We start from the raw sequence: 17,828 nt of genomic DNA on the forward strand, positions 1-17,828 counted from the left end.
GGGGAGCGAAAGAGCAATCAGCACTGAGGTCGCCATCGTTTTCTTTCCCCTAGTGACCGAGCTCACCAGTTCCCAGAGGAGCCCCGGGGAGGGTCAGAGCCAAGAGGCTGCAGGCCTGACCCCCATCAAGGTGAGCGATAGTCCACGCTTGGTGGCAGTGCCCCAAAATGTGGTCACAAATCACCAGGAATGTACCTCGCTAATGAAGAACACTGTTAATGTGGGAGAATGTGGGAGGTGTGGGGACTGGGGCATGATGGGAATCCCCTATATTTTTTATGTGACATTGGTATAATCAAAGTATCTTTTAAAAACTAAAAAAAAAAAAAGATTGGCTTTAACAATCAGACAATTGGAAGGCGTGAGCTACAGAAAGATTAGATGTCCACGTGAGGGAAGGGACTGAGAGCTGAGGAGTTGGAGCCTCCAGGAGGGCAACCCCATCCACATTACCCATCCCCGGCAGCTCGGTGACCATCTGTGAAGTCAAGATGTGATGGCCCTAGGAAGTGGACTTGGCCCAGTGGTTAGGGCGTCCATCTACCACATGGGAGGTCCACGGTTCAAACCCCGGGCCTCCTTGACCCATGCGGAGCTGGCCCACGCGCAGTGCTGATGTGCGCCAGGAGTGCTGTGCCACGCAGGGGTGTCCCCGCGTAGGGGAGCCCCATGCGCAAGGAGTGCGCCCCGTAAGGAGAGCCGCCCAGCCTGAAAGAAAGTGCAGCCTGCCCAGGAATGGCGCCGCACACGGAGAGCTGACACAAGATAACGCAACAAAAAGAGACAGATTCCCGGTGCCACTGATAAGAATAGAAGGGGTCACAGAAGAACACACAGTGAATGGACACAGAGAACAGACAACCGGGGCAGGAGGGGGGAAGGGGAGAGAAATAAAAAAAATAAATCTTTAAAAAACAAAAAAAAGATTCGATGGCCCAGCTCCATGGGCGGCTGTGAGGACTGAGTGAGAAATGTGAGCAAGAAACAATGCACATAGCAAGTGCCCAATTAAAGCCCGCCGGCAAAGGCGCTCAAACGGAAGGTGCCCGTCCAGTGCCACGCCCGGGAGCCCACTCCACCTTGGGCCTGCCCTGGGCAACAACCTTCCACGGCTCCCTTGTGCCTCTTGAGTCAGTCCCAGCTTCTCATCCAAGCCCTCGAAGCCCACTGCCCTTTCCATCCTTAGTTCCCTCCACCCTGCTACCCAGCTCTTCCATTCCTTTGAACAGGACTTTCTTCCATGTGGACGGTCCTTCCCCCACTAGTCAAAATCCCACTCACCCTACCAAGGTACATACAAATGCCACCTCTCCCAGGAAGCCTTCCCAGTTGGCCCACTGTCACGCCCTCTGGGCCACAGTGCCCCAAGCCTCTCCCGAGGCCTTCCCTAGAGGATGCACAGGGTTTTACTCCCCTTTCTATGGCTTCCATTTTCCTTTCTGTAACAGGAAAATTCTGTAACCCTCCAGGGCAGGCTCATGACCAGTGTATGTTGAGGAATAGGCACGTGAATCCAAGTGGGCCAGTGAGAGTCAGTCCTGGGACTTTTGTTGGAATAACATGGAAAAAAAGATGCTCTCATTTCACAGAGGCGGTAAGACGTAAGCTGGGAGCTGCTAAGGCCTTTTGCCACTGTGGTAGCCAGTCTGCACGGTGGCCCCCTGGCCCCTGCTCCTGACACTCACGCCCTCCCACACACAACAGGGCTGACCTGGGGGACCGATAACATCGCAGAAGTGGCAGTACGTGACTTGGGAGGTCACGAGGCTCCTGTGTGCCTGCTCACTCCCTCGGGGAGAAGCCAGCCGCCATGTCACAAGGATACTCGAGTAGCCCATGGGGAGGTCCAGGTGAGGAGGAGCGGAGGCCCCTGCCAACGCCAGCCCCATCTGCCAGCCATGTGGCTGCGCCACCTTGGAAGCAGACCCTGACTGCAGCCTCATGAGAGACACTGAGCCACACCTCCCAGCTAAGCCACTCCTGAATGTCTGACCCACAAAAACTGTGAGATAAAGCTGGTTGTAAGCCAATCATTTTGATGGGAGATAATTTATTACGCAGTAAGAGAGAACTGACACAACCAATGTATGGGAGAACCTGCCTGAGAATGAAGCCAAGACAGAGAGATGGAGAGAGAAGCAGGATCTTCATGACATCATTGGAGCCCCTGGATCCAACCATGCCTGAATCCATACCAAATTTCTCCTTAGCCTTTTACTTACAGAAGCCGTTCAATCCTCTCCTTCCCCGACCCACCTTGATTGCAGGAGGGTTTCTGGCACTTGCTGAAAGAGTCTGGACTAGTTCGCCCTCATGTAGCCGTCTGCCTGCTCAGCAGCACCCCAGGGCCCACGTTTTCCCCACCAGGCCCGTCTCACCGAGGGCAGGGAGCGCAAGGCACTCAAAAGGATCTCGTGACACTTCTGCCCAATTGACCTGCATCCAAAGTCTTCCGACAAGAGCACGGAGTGGAAGCACGGGGCTGCTCTGTGCAATCAGCAGCATGAGCCCCTTCCCAGCTCTCCCAGGGCTGATCCACCCGCTCGGAGGACAGAGCAGGCTGGCTCGGCACTGGTTTCCGGTCTGCTGACCTCCCTCATCCCAGTTCCCCCTGTTCTTCCAGCCCCGGGCCAGGCGGTCTGAAGTGAGATCCCAGCAGAGGGCCTGGCTGCAGCAGGCACAGCGCTGTGGTCCCATCCCTCACCCTCCTCCCAGACTGACTTTTCGCACTGGTGGGAAGGGGGCATTCCAAAGTGCAGACTCACCTCCTGGCCTCTCTGCCTTCCTCTCCTCCCAGCTGTGGGCTCAGGCATGTGCTCAGCCCCTTCCCCAGGCGGGGAACACACGGAGACGCTGGCTCACCCCTCATCTCCATTTAAGAGACAGGAAAGGGTTCCCAGAGAAGGGGGTTATGCAGGTCACGCAGCAGGTACGAGTGACAGGGCAGAACCAGGACTTTCGGACCCCTAATCAGCGATGGCCCTAAGGGGCAACTTGGGGTGGACCCCTTTCAAAGCTACTCTAGGTAAATACACGTCCTAAGTAAACAGCATCCTCGCTATCAAACTCAGCTCCCCTTAGCCATGGCCCCTTCTTTGTAAAAATCTAAATAGCTCTGGCTCGTCCCAGGTCTAATGCCCCGGAATAAGGAAGGATGAACAACCCTGCATTGGGTGGCGCACACATAAGGTGAGGGGCCGAATCCTGCAACGTCCGAGGCCCCAGCCGCCGCAGGCCTGGGCAATGAGGGCTTTGGAGAAGGAAAGGGGCAGCCAGGGTCACGGCGTGTTGAGTAACAGCCGACTATCCCAAAGAAACAGATGTGAGCGCGACGGCCCTGCCAACCAAAAGTCCTTATTTCCTTTGAAAAACTTGGCAGCCGGGCCACACCAGCCGCCGGCCATCCTTCACCCGCAGCGGGCCCTGTGTGAACTGCCCAGGGCCCGGGAGGAAGGCCGCCCCGCCCTGCAGGTGCTGGGAAGGTTAACGGGGCGCCACCAAGAGTGAAGAGCACCTCACGGCCCCTTTTTCCTTCAACAATACAACAGACGTGCCTATACTGCTTGCACACAGAAAAATCTGGAAGGATACAATCCAACTCTCAGGCGTTACCACTAGGTGAAAGAATTTAGCACAGTTTTAATTTCATGTTTGTCTTTTTGTGCATGACTGTTTTTCAATTTTCTCTAGTGAAAACACACGACCCACGAAATTAAAAGATGAAAGGAGAGAAAGCAGCTACTAGGAAGGAAAAGCAACAGAAGTTCTCCACCGAATTGCAAACTCAATACCACCTGTAGCCAGAGGGAACTGGAAGGTTTTTATGATAATTGAAATGACTGCCTTAAAGCACTGAGCGCGGATGGCTGCCAGCCTTGCAAAAAGGAACTTCCACCAGACAACGCACTCCTCTCAGGAGAAGCCTGCGGTGCCGGCTCCAACATGTTCTTGCCCAAAATGGAATCAGATCAAGCCTCTAGATACAGCTACCCATTTACAGGAGATTCAGGGTAGAAGGGACATGGTTGACATCCCAGGAAGTTCTTCAGGAGAAGAACCCCGTTTCAACAAAAGCACTCAGAGAGAGAGTGAATGCACCGATATCCAATCCTACAGATGAAAGGAGGCTTCAGAAACATATCAGCCAGCGCTGGCCCTTGTGTGGCTCCCAATTTTAAAAAAACTAAGAATATCTTTGACATTTAGGAAACTATTGAAAGGTGAACAACTGAGATGATCTTTAGGAATAATTGCTCACTTTTAGGTGTGGTAATGATTTTACGTTTCGTTTTTGTCAAAGTGTCCTTATCTTTAGCAAAAAAAATACTAAAATTTTTACCAGGGGAAGGATATGATGTCTGGTGGGGAAAGGCCGTGGAAGTGCAGATACCTGGGGACCTGCCGGGAGAAGGGAAGTCTCCTTCCGTGTATGTTTATTTTTCCATAAGGAAATGTTGGCACGCTATCCCCTAAGAGCCCTGGCATCTGCCGGCTCGTGCGAGGCCCGCCACGTCCAGGGGTCATTCTTAGCCCCGTCCCAGCCTGAGCTGTTCTGAGCCAGCAGGCACAGGTGACCCCAGGGCCTCCGGGCAGGTCCTCCAAGGCCCCCCGGAACAGGAGGCAGGTGCAAAGCCTCCCCGTGCCCGAGCTGCCCCGAGCGAGCGCCCAGAGCCACCGCCTCCTTCACCTCCCACTGCGACCATCTCACCCGCAGGAGCTCAAAGGCCCCAAGTCCCCGAGTCCCAGCCGGGTGGTGGCAGCTTAATGCCTCTGCTGCCTCTGCAAAGCCCTCTCCTGGGAGCCCCTCCCTGTCTCCTCCTCTGACCACAAAGGACTTTACCAGGAACAGGAGGCACCCCCACCCCGCAGACGAGCTTCTAGCACCCAACCACGTCCAGCCTGCAGTTGCCACAAAGTTGAGAAATGGACCTGTTTCACCCTAAAGAAGGAATCGCCCATGTAGACAGAGACTTAGCTACCCAAGGGTTCTAATGCAGCGCTGTAACTGCAAAAACGTTGGAAACGACTCAAAGATCCAGCAATAGGGGACAGAGAAAACCCACCGGAGCTCCCGCATCAAATCCTGGGCCCTCAGGAGGCCTGAGAACACCTCCAGCAGCTCCCACACGGAGCCTGGGAGCAGGCTGCACACGGAGCGCTCCCAGGCCAACGAGAACAGTGGTGGATGCCCTTTTTTGTTCCTTGACATACTGTTTTTTTCAAAGTCTGGATAGACACATCCCGAAATGTTAATGGGTCACTTCAAAGGGTACAGCACCTCTGATACTTGCATTTCCTGGTTTTTCAACAATAAATATGAATTACTGCTATAATTAAAATAATGAAGTTCAAGGAGCCTAGGCCCAGCAGGAAGCAGCCCGGGCTTCCAGCTGCAGCCCGGCCACTGCCTGGCCGTGGGATCTCTGGAGGTCACAGCACCTCTGCACCTCAGTTTCCCCACCTGTCTTGTGTCCCCCTCCCCTGCTCACCAGGTTGGGTTCCTTCTACCATCTTCCTGCTCTGTGAGGCAGGGCCTGGAAGGCACACCCACAAAGCCAGGTAGACGGCACCTGCCCTTCACTGCCTGGGCCCCACCTCTGGGGCGGCTTGTGCCCATTTCCAGCTTTTGTTCAGGCCACCCTTCCACCTCTTAGGCATCCACTGAGCAAAGGCCCCCAAGGCTGGTGAGGGCTGAGGGCACCAGGGGTCACGCACTGCAATGAAACAATCCCCACGGCCTCAGGCCCAGAGCCGGGCCCTGCTGGAGGCTGCCGCCCGCCCATGGCCCCTCCCGTCCTCCTAACCTCCTCCTAGGAAGGCGGGAGAATTTTACAGAGGAAGTGCTGCAAGCTCAGAGAACGGACGCAACCCCCCTCCTGCAGCCTGGGGGCTCTCTGTGAGCTCCTCCTGCGCCCTCCCCAGGTGGCGAACCCCCTGCACGCTTTCTGCAGGGGCCAGGTGCACCGCAGTGGACTGGGGCCTCAACGATTCCGGCACCAGCGCCTCTGCAGCACCCCAAACAGCCGCCCCACCCCCCACACAGCAAGTGTTCCAGGATAGGCTGGGGAGGGAGGCACAAAGCAGCCCTCTCTGGCTGAAGGATCCGGTGGGCGGAAGGGAAGAGCCCACGACCCAGAGCTGGGCACCCCGGGATGAGTAGTGCAGCGCCACCTCCCAGGTGCAGCAGGCTGAGAGGCCCCCTGGGCGGAGGGCAGGGCACATTCCCATTATTGGGGCAGCCTGGGTCAAGAGGAGCTGCTGCTGAGCTCCAGCCTGCAAGGTGGCCAAGGCCTCCTCAGTCGGTGAAGGAACGAGAAATCGGGTTTTGTGTAACATCTCATGGTTTTTCACCTCCTGGCAATTAATCCAAAATAAATTTTAAACCCCTCTTTGTATCAGAGACCTGGGCTCCCTGTGTGGCCCTGAGCAAACCACTTCACCTGGCTAGACTTCAAGCGTGTAGTCTGAACGCCCAGACGGGCCTCACCGAGGCACTATGATGCGGAGATGAGCCACGCTTGGCCGTTCACAGTGACGATAAGAAAGCACCACGATCAACGGCAGCTAATGTCCATGGAGTGCCGGGCACCGTTCAAAGGGTTTCACACAAATTCACGTCACTTCACTTGCATCACGGTCCCATGAGGTAGGTATTTTTAAAAACTTTTTACTTTGAAATTATTTCAAACGTCCAGAAAAGTTGCAAGTACAAGGAACCCTCTTTACCCAGATTTGCCAATTTTCACCATTTTTTTCCATTTTGCCACATTCTCTTTATCATTTCTTTCAACGTATTTTTTCTCTTTAATAGATGACCTCTCTTTATTAAATTTATTAGATCTCTCTTTAGATGAGGACAGGTTGCTTATACTGTGCCCCTTGGCCCCTGGATACCTCAGGATGTACTTCCTAGGACTCATACAAGCATTTATCAGGTTAGTTATATTGACATAATAATTTAACCCACAGTTCCAATTCCAATTTCACCATCTGTCCAAATAATGTCCTTTATACATTTTTTTTAGTCTAGGTTCACATACTGCATTTCATAGTCATGTTTCTTTGGTTTCCTTTAATCTGGAATCATTCCTTGGCCTTTTTTTTTTTATGGCTTAACGTTGCTTTGGAGATTTAGAATTCTTATTGTTCCCATTTTACAAAGAAAACTGAGCCTCAGAGAGGTTAAAGCACTTGCCCAGAGTCACACAGCTAGGAAATGCTGAAGCAGGGACACAAGCCCAAGGGTTTCCCTCCAGAGCTCTTATTCTCTTATTCTCTAGGACACTAGCCCTTGCTGTGTCCCTCTGCTCCCAGCTACCTCATTCAGCAGGTGGTCATCAGCTGACTCCCTGGCTGGGCCTTCTGCTGCCAGCTCCCCACACCTGCAGTGGCCCTGGCCTGACGCCCACCACCCACACCTCTGGGCCCCTATGTGCTCAGGTGTGAAGAGCCCCCCTGCTCAAGGTGGGGGACAGAAGGGCTGGGGCCCGTGGTTCCTGCCTTTCTTTCTCTCCCATTAAAGGGACGGTCCAGGCCTAAATGCCCCCACGTCTGAAATGCCCCAGGGACACAGCCAGCTGTCATAAGAGCCCAGGCCTTGTCACTGACCCACAGACCAGAGCTGAAGGGGAGCCCTGAGACCGCCTGTCCCACTGTGGGCATCCCACTTTCTAAGACCCACGATAGGACTGCACTGGAGGGAAGGGCTTACAGGAAGGAGGAACAGCAAGGGGGGGGCAGTAGGAATGGAGCAAATTCTCACAGCAGAGAGCAAAAAGGACTCAAGGGGTCACGCACAGTCTGTGGGTATCTGGAAAGAGTAGAAGGAGACTGTAGGGTCCTCAGAGACATAAAATGGCCCCCTCCCGGGGCCCAGAGCCAGGTCCCCACAATTTCAACCCAGGCCTGTAAGTCTTAGCCTGAAAACTGCTCGCTTTGGCTCCCAAATGGGGGAGGCTTGGGAGCCTGGGGGCTGCTGACAACCTTGCCACCACCACCCCTGGCCTGGAGGCCCTCACGAGAGGGGCCCACCTCGCTGGCCTCTGGGGCAGGGCCGATCAGACACCAGCGGTTATGAACACAGATGAAGGCAGGCAGGCAGTAAAAAAAGCACCACCTCCAAAAGACCAACCAGGATTTCTTCTTCCGCCTGAATTCCGGGTTGTTCTGTTAGGTTTCAAGGCTAATTTGGACTCGTCTCAAAATCCTGGGACCTCACCATTTGACACTCGTTTAAAATCAAGAGCTGACATTAGTTCCTAGTCTGCACCTTCAAACCCAATTCCAAGTTTCAGAAGCAGCAGAGCTGAGTATCTGCTCTTGAAATGTTACCAACACCAACAAAAAAAGAATCAAATTTTGCTTTTCTTCCTCCTTGTAGGCAATTTTGAAAATAGAGAAAGCATGGAAAAATAAGAAAATGGTCAGTCAGCTAAGTCCCCCAAAGACACCCCAAAGACTGTCCTGGCCCTCCGCCCATATCCAGTCCTGGTTGACCCACGATGCCACGCCAGCATCCTCTATAAGAGGTCCCTGGCCCCAGGTGGGACCCCTCTGTGCCCCTACAGGCCAGGGGGCTTACCTGGGCAGGAGCACAGCCGACTCATCTCTCAGCCTCCTGCCCAGACAGGCCCATCTGAGGCTCCTTTGCTAGATTAAGCCATGGGGGTCCACATAAACCGCTCTCCTCCCATCAGCAGCCCCTTAAGACTGGCTATAGAAGAAGACCCAAAAGGTAGGGACAGAAGCAACGCCCAGCAAACAACTCTGGAACACATCCCGGTGTGGGGCAGGGACAGGAAGAAGCTGGTAACGTGTATTGTCCTGTCTAGGGGGAGGAGAGGACCTGGTGGGCCCTCCTGAGCCTCTGGCTGTTCCTGCCCCCTGCTCCAGCCAACATCTGAAAACAGCGACAATCCCAGAGAACCCTCGTCTCAAGGCCCCAAGCCCCCGTCCGCCAAGTGCCCGCAGCCTCCTACCCCCAGCCCACTGCGGTCATGCCGGTCATTCATTCACTCATTCACTCACTCACCCAAACCTCTGCTGAGCATCACTGTGAACCAGAACTAACAGTGAGGGCCCCAAACCTTGGGGGCCCGGTGCAGATCTGGCCAGTCCTGGCACAGTCCAGCCACACAGGGCACTGGTCTCCCTTACTTTGCAGGCTTTGCTTCTACGAATGGGGCCCAGTCTTTCCTTTCCTGCCTTAAGCCCTGGAATTCAGAAAGAGCAAGAATTCTTGGCCTTCAAGGGAGGGGACCAGGATGCAAACCAGTTGAGAGACAACCCCAAGTTCACAAAGAACAGCTGCAGCATCTCACCCCCAGCCAGGTCAGCGACCATTTTTGCCCAATTCCTTCTTGGGAAAGAATCTGGGTTTCCCCCTGCAGGGACCAAGGCAGGGGCCAGTGTCTACTCTCTCTCCCAGATACCACTGCCCCCTTAACTGGAAAGGGGTCCCTCTCACTGTTGGGCCTTTTGGGATTTGCCTCCAACCAAAACCCCAAGTCTTGCCCTCACTGTCCATTCTCAGGTTGTAGATTTTTACTTTAAGGAGGAGACTCTATGGGCTCCTTTGGGGATCATGCCAGGCTCTGCCTTGTTGGGAAACCTAACAAACCAGGCCCTCTCTGCCCCCTGTCACAAACACAGAGCTTTCCAAGGGAGTGGTCCAAGGGCCACAGGCAGGGGTGAGGGACACAGAGTCGTAGTCCTCTCTCAGGTCTAATCCAGAGACTGGGGTTGGTCCCTAGTTGCTGCCAGAGAAGCGGCTCCTCACAGAGCTTCCTTTGGGGGGGGGGCGGATGGGGGTGGACGGCGGACGGCAGACGGCTGGGAGAAGGGGCATTGAGACTCAAACCTCTGCATGGAAACAAAGCGTGAGTGGATGGGGGGGACGCCCCCGAGGCTGGGGTGGGGGGTGCTCCGGAGGCGGGCGGGCTCTGCCGGGGGGCCACTTGCCCGGGCATCTTCCCTCCCATATCCACCCCTTACGAGGGTCGCCCCATCCCCACCCCACCGCACCGCACCCCAGGCCGAAGACGCCCCGGCCCCGCAACCCCTTTCCGCCAGTATGGGGCGAGGCCGCGCGAGGCGAGGAATCCTCGGACCCCCCAGACCCCCGAGACGCGGAGCCCGCGGGCCTGACCGGGGCGCATCCCCAGGGACCCCACGCGGCCGCTCCGTCCCGGGCCTCTCCCGCCGCCGCGCTCACCTGCCGCCGCTGCTCCCACTCCCGCTCCCGCTCCGGCCGCCGCCGCCGCCCGAGTGGCCGCGGGCGGGACCCGGCAGAGCAGGCGGGGGCGGCAGAGCGGCCGCAGGCGCCCCCCGCTGGCCGCCCGGCCCAGACCCAGGCCCCGCATGGCTGCGGGCACGGCGGGCGCCCGGGCTCGGGGGCCCTGCCGCCCGGCCCCCCAGCCCGGCGCGGCTTCCCGCCGCCCTGCTCCCGCGGCACCAGAAATGTGGCAAACGCACAAACCTCCGACCTCTCCAAGCTGGTGTCGGAGGGAGGGTCCAGGCAACCTTGGAACGTGAGCAGGAAACAAAACCTTTTCCAAAAATAATATTTTTTTTCTCAAAGTAACTGACGCACGTGTTTGGAAGCGCCAGACCCATCCCCACCCCCAGAGGGAAACACTTTCTAGCAAATTCTTTCAGCCGTTTCTGCTCCAGGTCCCCCTTCCTACCGCCCCCTGGAGCGCCCCAGGAGCTGGACCCATCCCAGCCTGAGGGCTAGCGCCCTTCTGCCAAGACGCGGGGGAGCTTCAGCCCCTGCCCTGCCCGTCCGCACACCCCCTCACAAAGGCCTGAAGCGCCTAGGAGGGTCCAGAGAGGAAGCCGCCGGCCGCCCTGCACCCTGCGAGTCCTGACTTCATCGACCATTTGTTCTTCGCTGGCACCAGGAAGACAAAGCCCGCCTCGGAAAGTAGGTGTCCTCACCTCCTCGTGACCCCACTCGCCGTCTCCAACCAGGGTGGGGCCCCAGGATTGGCAACAAAAGTCTGTCCTGTTTCCGCGGCATCCTGGCTGGGCGAGCTAGACGCGCTCCTCTGAGTCACGGCGGGAGCAGACCTGAGGAGGCTGAGGGTGAGGATTCAAAGGCGGGCGTGGGGGGATGAGGACTCAAAGGGCGGGGGGGGGAGCGGGAGAGGGGTCATTTAGCCCTCTGCTTCCCTTCCCTCCTTGTCCAAAGCTCCCTTGTACCCGGGGTGGAATCCAGGGGTTCCCACTCCACTAGGAAAGGGTCTGGTTATGCTCACTTACCAGATCCAAACTGAGACCATAACTGGATCTCACGGCAGGGGCCTGGGAATTGAGTTTAACAAGCACCCAGGTGATCCTTATTACAGGAAGGTTGGGGCATCCCTGGCCTGCTTGGAACCTGTAATGGGATCCTGGAGCCAGATCTCACAGCTGACCCTAGAAGGATGAGACCTGGAGGTGCCAGGGGCCTGACGCCCCAGCCCAGAGAACACTTACTCTGGAACTATGCTGAGGAATCAGAGGGTAGAATGCTGCAAAGTGAAAATCTGACTTCCTTTCCAGATGGCATGGGCAGGTCCCAGATGAGACCTCATCCCTTTCTGCAGCAAGGTGCCTCCTCTGAGCTTCCTCAGGACCTGGGCAGCCAGCATGGTGGCATTGACCCCCTGGGCTGGAGCTGCCTACCATCTCTCCGTGCCCCCATAAGCCTGCATCCCAAGGGCTTACAGAGGGAGATCTGAGCAGCAGGGGCTTCCCTGCCTGGGTAATGGGAATCACTGGGACAGGGGAGATGGTAGATACACGAGACCTTTATCAGATCCCAGCTTCAGATCTGGGTCCCGCCCACCCCCTGCAACCCCACCTCCTAACAGAACAGGGAGTGCCTCAGCCCTCAGGTGGCCATCCTCCAGACCAAGGTCAGCCCTAGAGTGGAGACCCGGGGGCCCAGGATGGCCCTGCTGGAGCTTGCCCTCAGCACTCTGGCCTCTTGCCTCTCCAAAGAGTCTTGTAAGTTCTCTACCGTCTGCTATTTGTGTGGGGCTAGGAGCAATGCTATGACTTCCCACCCTGTCATCAGTGTGTCATCCTTATGCAAACCTATGACCCACCCTCAAAAGCATGCTTGCTGGCATCAGAGCTCACCATTTACTGTCCCAACATCGCCCTCATCCCATCTCTGCTGCTGTTTCAGCTGCAACTGCCTCATTGCATACTCAGCCTCAACTCTGTGGTTCTCAAACTTTGGCCAGCATCAGAATCACCTAGAAGCCTAGTTAAAATACAGATTTCTGGGCCCCACTTTGAGTTTCTGATTCAGAAGTTCTACAGTGTGTATGGAGAATTTGAAAAAAAAAATTTTTTTTGTAGTAGGTTCTGGGGATTGAACCTGGGATCTAGTACATGAGAAGCAGGCACTCAACCACTGAACTACACTCGCTCCCAGAATTTGAATTACTAACTAACTTACAGGTTATGCTACTCCTGCTGGTCCTCCTCCCATACTGAGTAGCAAGACTCTAAGGCAGTTGTCTCTAAATGTGGTGGACTATCAGCATTACCTGAGATGCTTGGAAATGATAAAAATACAAGTTCTTTGGGTCTCATTCCCAGAGATTCTGATTTTGAGGTAGGACCCGGGAATGTGCATTATTTTAAAACCTAAGCAGGTTTATTTAGTGGCAAGAGTGACACTTCAAATTGGAAAGGAAGAATGGCTTCTTCATTATTGAAGTGTAGTGTGTTGGATGAATTGGTTACCATGTGAAGAAAAATATTATATCCAACCTCACACCATACTAATAGAAAACAACTAACCAATAGATTAAAGATCTTCACAGTTGAAAACAAAATCTATAGGAGACATATTGGTGGTAATTTGGAAGTGGAGAAGTCTACACGGAAAGTTCAATCAGCACTGAAGGACCGCAGTAAAAAGTTGAATGCCTCCATCCAGGTGAGAAGTGTCCACTCCTACTTGGTATTTTGACTAGCACTGCACTGAAAAACCCCAGAACACACTTGCCTCTTCTCCCGCATTAACCTGTGTCACTGGAGCCGTGTCTACAACCAGGGGCCTGAGCCTGCTGCTGAAGACCTCACCACATTTGTTGCCTGAATGAATTTCTGTGGTAGGCAGTGATTTGGGGGGGACTTGTTTCGCTTGTGCAGGGAGAAGAGAATTTTAAAACCTAAAATACACCACTAGAACTGAAGCAGAGAATGGCTTATTTCAGCACTCGACCATTCCCTTTGCCAGGTACAGCAGGCAGGTCTCCCGAGCTTGACGCCGGCGAATCGGATGGAGAGCCCTGCCAGCCTTCCCAGCCAGATGGTCCACGTGCCGCCCTGAGGGAGCTCCTGGCTAGTCGCTCCCTCACTTCCTCCAGAAGATGCTGTGAGTGCCTGCAGAGAGGCAATAATGCTAAAAAATGTTAGAAAAGGGATATGTACTCACAGCAGAAAATGAAACACTTCGAAAAAATGAATTAGACATCTTCCCCTACCCTTTTCCTTCACGCCACTCCCTGAGGTAACTGAGTCTAAAGGCTCGGGGTATGCTTTTTATACACCAAGTCCTTAATTGGCAGTCTGGAAAACTTAAGAATCAGTCCTTGGTATACTGGGTCAGCTCCCAAGACTCAGAAATTGGAAATCCCAGGTATCTGGGGATAGGGTGGGACAAAACCAAAGTAGGTTGAAAATCTAAGGAGCAGTTAGGTGCACGGTTTTTCACCAGCCACCACACAGGTGAGTAACTACTTCTACTCTAGCAGGAACCTGGGAGTTTTTTTCCTTGGAAAAGGTAAAAGAGAGCACTATTGAATGGGGAATACTAAGCCCAGCTGTGAGCAGGGATATCCAACTAAAAGCAGGGAGACTTAAAAGACAAATTTACCCTGGAAGCTGAGACATCTCCTTCTCCCAGCCAGACCCTTACCTCCAGGTTGAAAATTGAGGAGTTCTCTGGGGAGCCATACTAGTCAGGGCCTAAACATTATACACGAATCACCTCCAGAGAAGCACACAGTTGATAAGCCACACTGAATCACACAGCTTTCCACCAGCTTTTTAGTTTCCCACTCTTAAAATATGTGCAGGTAACCAGGAATCACCAGAAATCTGCTAAAAGCCTCTGACTCAGGAGTCCAAAACAAAAACAGAAAAGTTAACAGAGTATGGAGACAAAAACTTAAAACTGTATCATCAATATCCTCAGAGATTCAAAAAATATGTTGTAACTATGGAACAAAATACTTTTTTTAAAAAAAGGAGCACCTGAGGACAAAAATACTCAGAAATGAAAAACAGGATAGCAAGGAAAACAACAATAAAACAAAAACAGAAGGGTTGAAAGATAAAGTTGAACAAAAAGCCAGAGATGGAAGGAAGATAGAGAAGATAAAATTGGAGCATCAGACTAGGAGGCCCAATATCTGAATAAGTGTGGAGTTCCAGAGAAAAGAGAAGTAAGGAAAATTTTTAAAACTATTCGAGATTTCTCACTATGGAAGGACCTGTGGTACCAGGTAGAAAGGGCCCATCCCATCAACTGCAATAGATGGAAACAGGCCCCCTTAATTCCCATTCGTAAAATTTCACAAAATTGACAGAAAATTCCAAAGGTTTCAAGGAAGGAAAAAGATCACCCTGGCCTTAGATTTCTTACAACCTTGGAAGTGATGAAGCAATGCTTTCAAATTCTGATGGAAAAAAATTTTTTCCAACTTAGAATTCTATTAATATATCCAGTCAAACTATCAGTTGAGCTTAAATGAAGAACAAAGACATTTTCCGAACTTCATTGCCTGTGTACTCTTTTTCAGGAAAAGTACAAGTTGTTGTGCACCATGGAAGGAGGGTGTTTATCACGAAAGAGGGAGGCATGGAAAGGAGAATGAGAGCTACAATGTGGGAGAAATGAAGGTGAAGAGAGGCCGGGGTGGCTTCTGTGTCCCAGGCTCAGCTGGCTCCAAACCTTGGAGAAGAAAGCAATAAAATACCTGATGCACTTGAGCTTTGGGAGAGGCTTAGAAAATTGGCAGAATATAGGGTGAATTAGTAAAGTTCATGGAAAACTTAAAAAAAAAAAAATACACACCAGGAAGAAGGAAAAAATTGCACAGAAAGTCATTTTACTACCCAGTTCAGTTGAGAACAGCATTTACACAGTCATGTAAACTCTGAGCTAAGCAAAACCCGGCTTAATTCCATTGGGAGACTGGGGCACAGGAGTTCCGGGGTGTTGGGAAGTCAACAGATAATTTCAAGACCTAAAAATCAAGAAATGGCAATGGAAGCATATTAAAGACAAAAAGATAAACACATGCACACACACACAAAGAGCAAAAATCAGAACTGGCTGCCTCAGGAGAAAGAAGTGGAGAGAGAGGATGTGGGCAAACTTTAGAACTATTTGGCTCTAAATTATGACAAAACGGATGCCCTGCCCCATCCACCTGCTTTTCACTTTCTTGACAGGCACCAGTAACACCTCAGTGCTCTTCCAAACTCCCCTTCACCCTTCTGTTTTGCCTGGCTCCCCTACACATAACCTCTCTCCACAGACTTTTCTTGTCACCATTTTTGCTTACCTTCGGTCTCCCTGTGGAGATGTCTTGAGCACGCCTGAAAGCTTGTTTCCTTGAATTGCATTTAAAACGGCAAAGATGCATGGTATAATCCACCACACAACTTTAAGAACTGCTCATGCAAAGCCACATTCCTTAAGCTACCTGCTAAGTAATTTAAGGGCAAAAATGGTATGCAACCTAAATTGGGCAATAGTTCTTTTGAAAATTGATATGCCACTTAAATAGATCACTTGATTGTTTTAATAAACTCCTTTCCATTCGTTTTAATGTGGGTATCACCACATTTTTACATCTATTCTCATCTGTGCTTTGGATGGGTTCCTCTTCAATTAAAAAAAATTTTTTTGACCCCACGTTTTTAAAAAAGTTACTTGCCTTAAAACACATACACATATATACACTCAGTCTCTCTCATGCTATTTCCCAAATGGATTATTTCAGAGATTAGTTTGTTCGGTTTTTATAAACGGCTTTCTTGGACATGCAAGAAGTAAAAAGCATTTTGCTTAAAAGGTGAAAAATGTTCCCAACTTAAAGTCAAAGAATTTGTTGTATTCCTGAGCTAAACTGGTAAATATACAGCATCTCATAATATACTTTTCTGGATTGAAATAAAAATTATGGCAGAAATTATACCAAAATAAGAGCCTAAGAACATGATTTCAAGGAATATATATCATTTTAAAAATCTCTATGTTCCTAAGGATTAGGGAGATCACTAACTAGAATTTCCCTAGTCACCTTTCATCCTTTTTTTTTTTCACCTCATCAAAATCCAAGGTAGCTTTCTGCCTTCTCTGCTTTTCTGACCCAAATAATTAGATTTTCTCATCAGTTTCCTCCCTTTGCCCATTATGAGTAATTCTACTATAAGATAAATAACATTTTTGGAAGGAGTTTTAGTTGTTGATGCTAAAATTATTAAAGGGTCTTAAAAGATTGCATTTTAGGGGGCAAATGGTGGATAATGAATAATATACCCAATTTCCCCCATCAGTTTTGCTAAGGGCAAAAACCTTCTAAGAGGAAGCAAAATATAGAAAAAATAGTAGGGCACTAAACTTCAGATGACTATGTTGGGTTTATAACATTTAAATCCAAGCAAAAATATCTAAAGATGAAACACACCTCAAAGCAACTCATGAATATTCACCTGAAAACACATAACTAGGGGAAACTTTCTCAATAACTCTGTTCAAAAGAAAAGTACCATCGACTAGCAATACTTTAGAAAACCCCTATTCCAGATAAGCTGAAAAATACTGCGCATTTCATAAGAGTTTAATAGTTTATAAAGGCTTTCGGGTACCTAACATACTAATTTACCAAAGCAACTTGCATGCCAAACTCAGCATAATAAAAAGGAATGAAATAAGTCTACATGTGTACTGATGTGGAAAGATCTCAGCATGCTGGACAAGTGCAGAATAGTACAGAATGATCCCTTTTATGTTAAGGGGGAAAGTCCCTGAAACACCACGTGTATATATACTTATACATGTAAATGCACGGGAAGAAACCTAGAAGGATCCATCCTAAAATATTATAGTGGTCACTCCAGAGATCTATAATGTGAATGGGGTGAAGGATGACTATTTTTTATTTATTTAGATATTTAAATATTAACATTTCTTCACAATGGAACATGCATTCAAATCTTAATTGTAAATTTAAGTAAATTCACTGTGGTCTGGGTAGCAGGACAAATTTGTTCTGCATATTTAGCTTATTCTCTAATTATCATTTGAGAAACTTCAGGGATGCTATTTTAAAAGGTTTATACTTTATTGCTTTTTTAAAGACGATAACTAATACTAGGCTGGAGTAGGCAGTCTGATTTCACCAGCCAGCTGTCTACATACTGCTGAACAACTAACTCTTCACTCTAAATTATCCAGTATTTTTTTCACCACCATTCAGTTGGGTCCCAGGCAGGCACCACCAGTCCAAGCCAAAGAACTGCCAATTCCGTGCCACAGTGGGAGCAGAATGCTGAAAACATGCTTTGTTGACATTAACCTTATTTCTCTTTTCTTAGGAGACTCAAACATTTTCACTATTCTATGGTAATAATCTGTAACTTGTCCACTTCACCTATAACAAAGTACTTTCAATTTCTTTGTACACTCGGCATAACCCCTTACATTAAAGCAAAGGATAAAACTAGGCAAGTTAACCATATTCTAGGGTATCAGTTTCCAAGAGCCTTGTAATGGCTGCAGGGAGACTAACCCTGTATCAATGTCTAGGAAC

At 50.9% G+C, this 17,828-nt stretch overlaps 1 protein-coding gene across 5 annotated transcripts in view; it reads right to left on the reverse strand.

Moving 5' to 3' along the window:
* ADCY7 (adenylate cyclase 7) overlaps window positions 1–11,050 on the reverse strand; it is a 59,265-nt gene extending 48,215 nt beyond the window's left edge. Inside the window, exon 1 of one of the 5 annotated variants that reach the window (XR_011646309.1) lies at window positions 10,214–10,267. The gene's annotated coding sequence lies outside the window, so the exon portion shown is untranslated. Of the gene's footprint in view, window positions 1–10,213; window positions 10,304–10,477; window positions 10,645–10,938 lie in introns of those variants that run through there. The other 4 variants (XM_058280039.1, XM_058280040.2, XM_071209173.1 and 1 more) reach the window with 4 other exon arrangements.
* Between the last annotated feature and the right edge of the window lie 6,778 nt (window positions 11,051–17,828).

This window comes from Dasypus novemcinctus, chromosome 18, assembly GCF_030445035.2.
Source record: "Dasypus novemcinctus isolate mDasNov1 chromosome 18, mDasNov1.1.hap2, whole genome shotgun sequence".
Classification (NCBI taxonomy): Eukaryota; Metazoa; Chordata; class Mammalia; order Cingulata; family Dasypodidae; genus Dasypus; species Dasypus novemcinctus.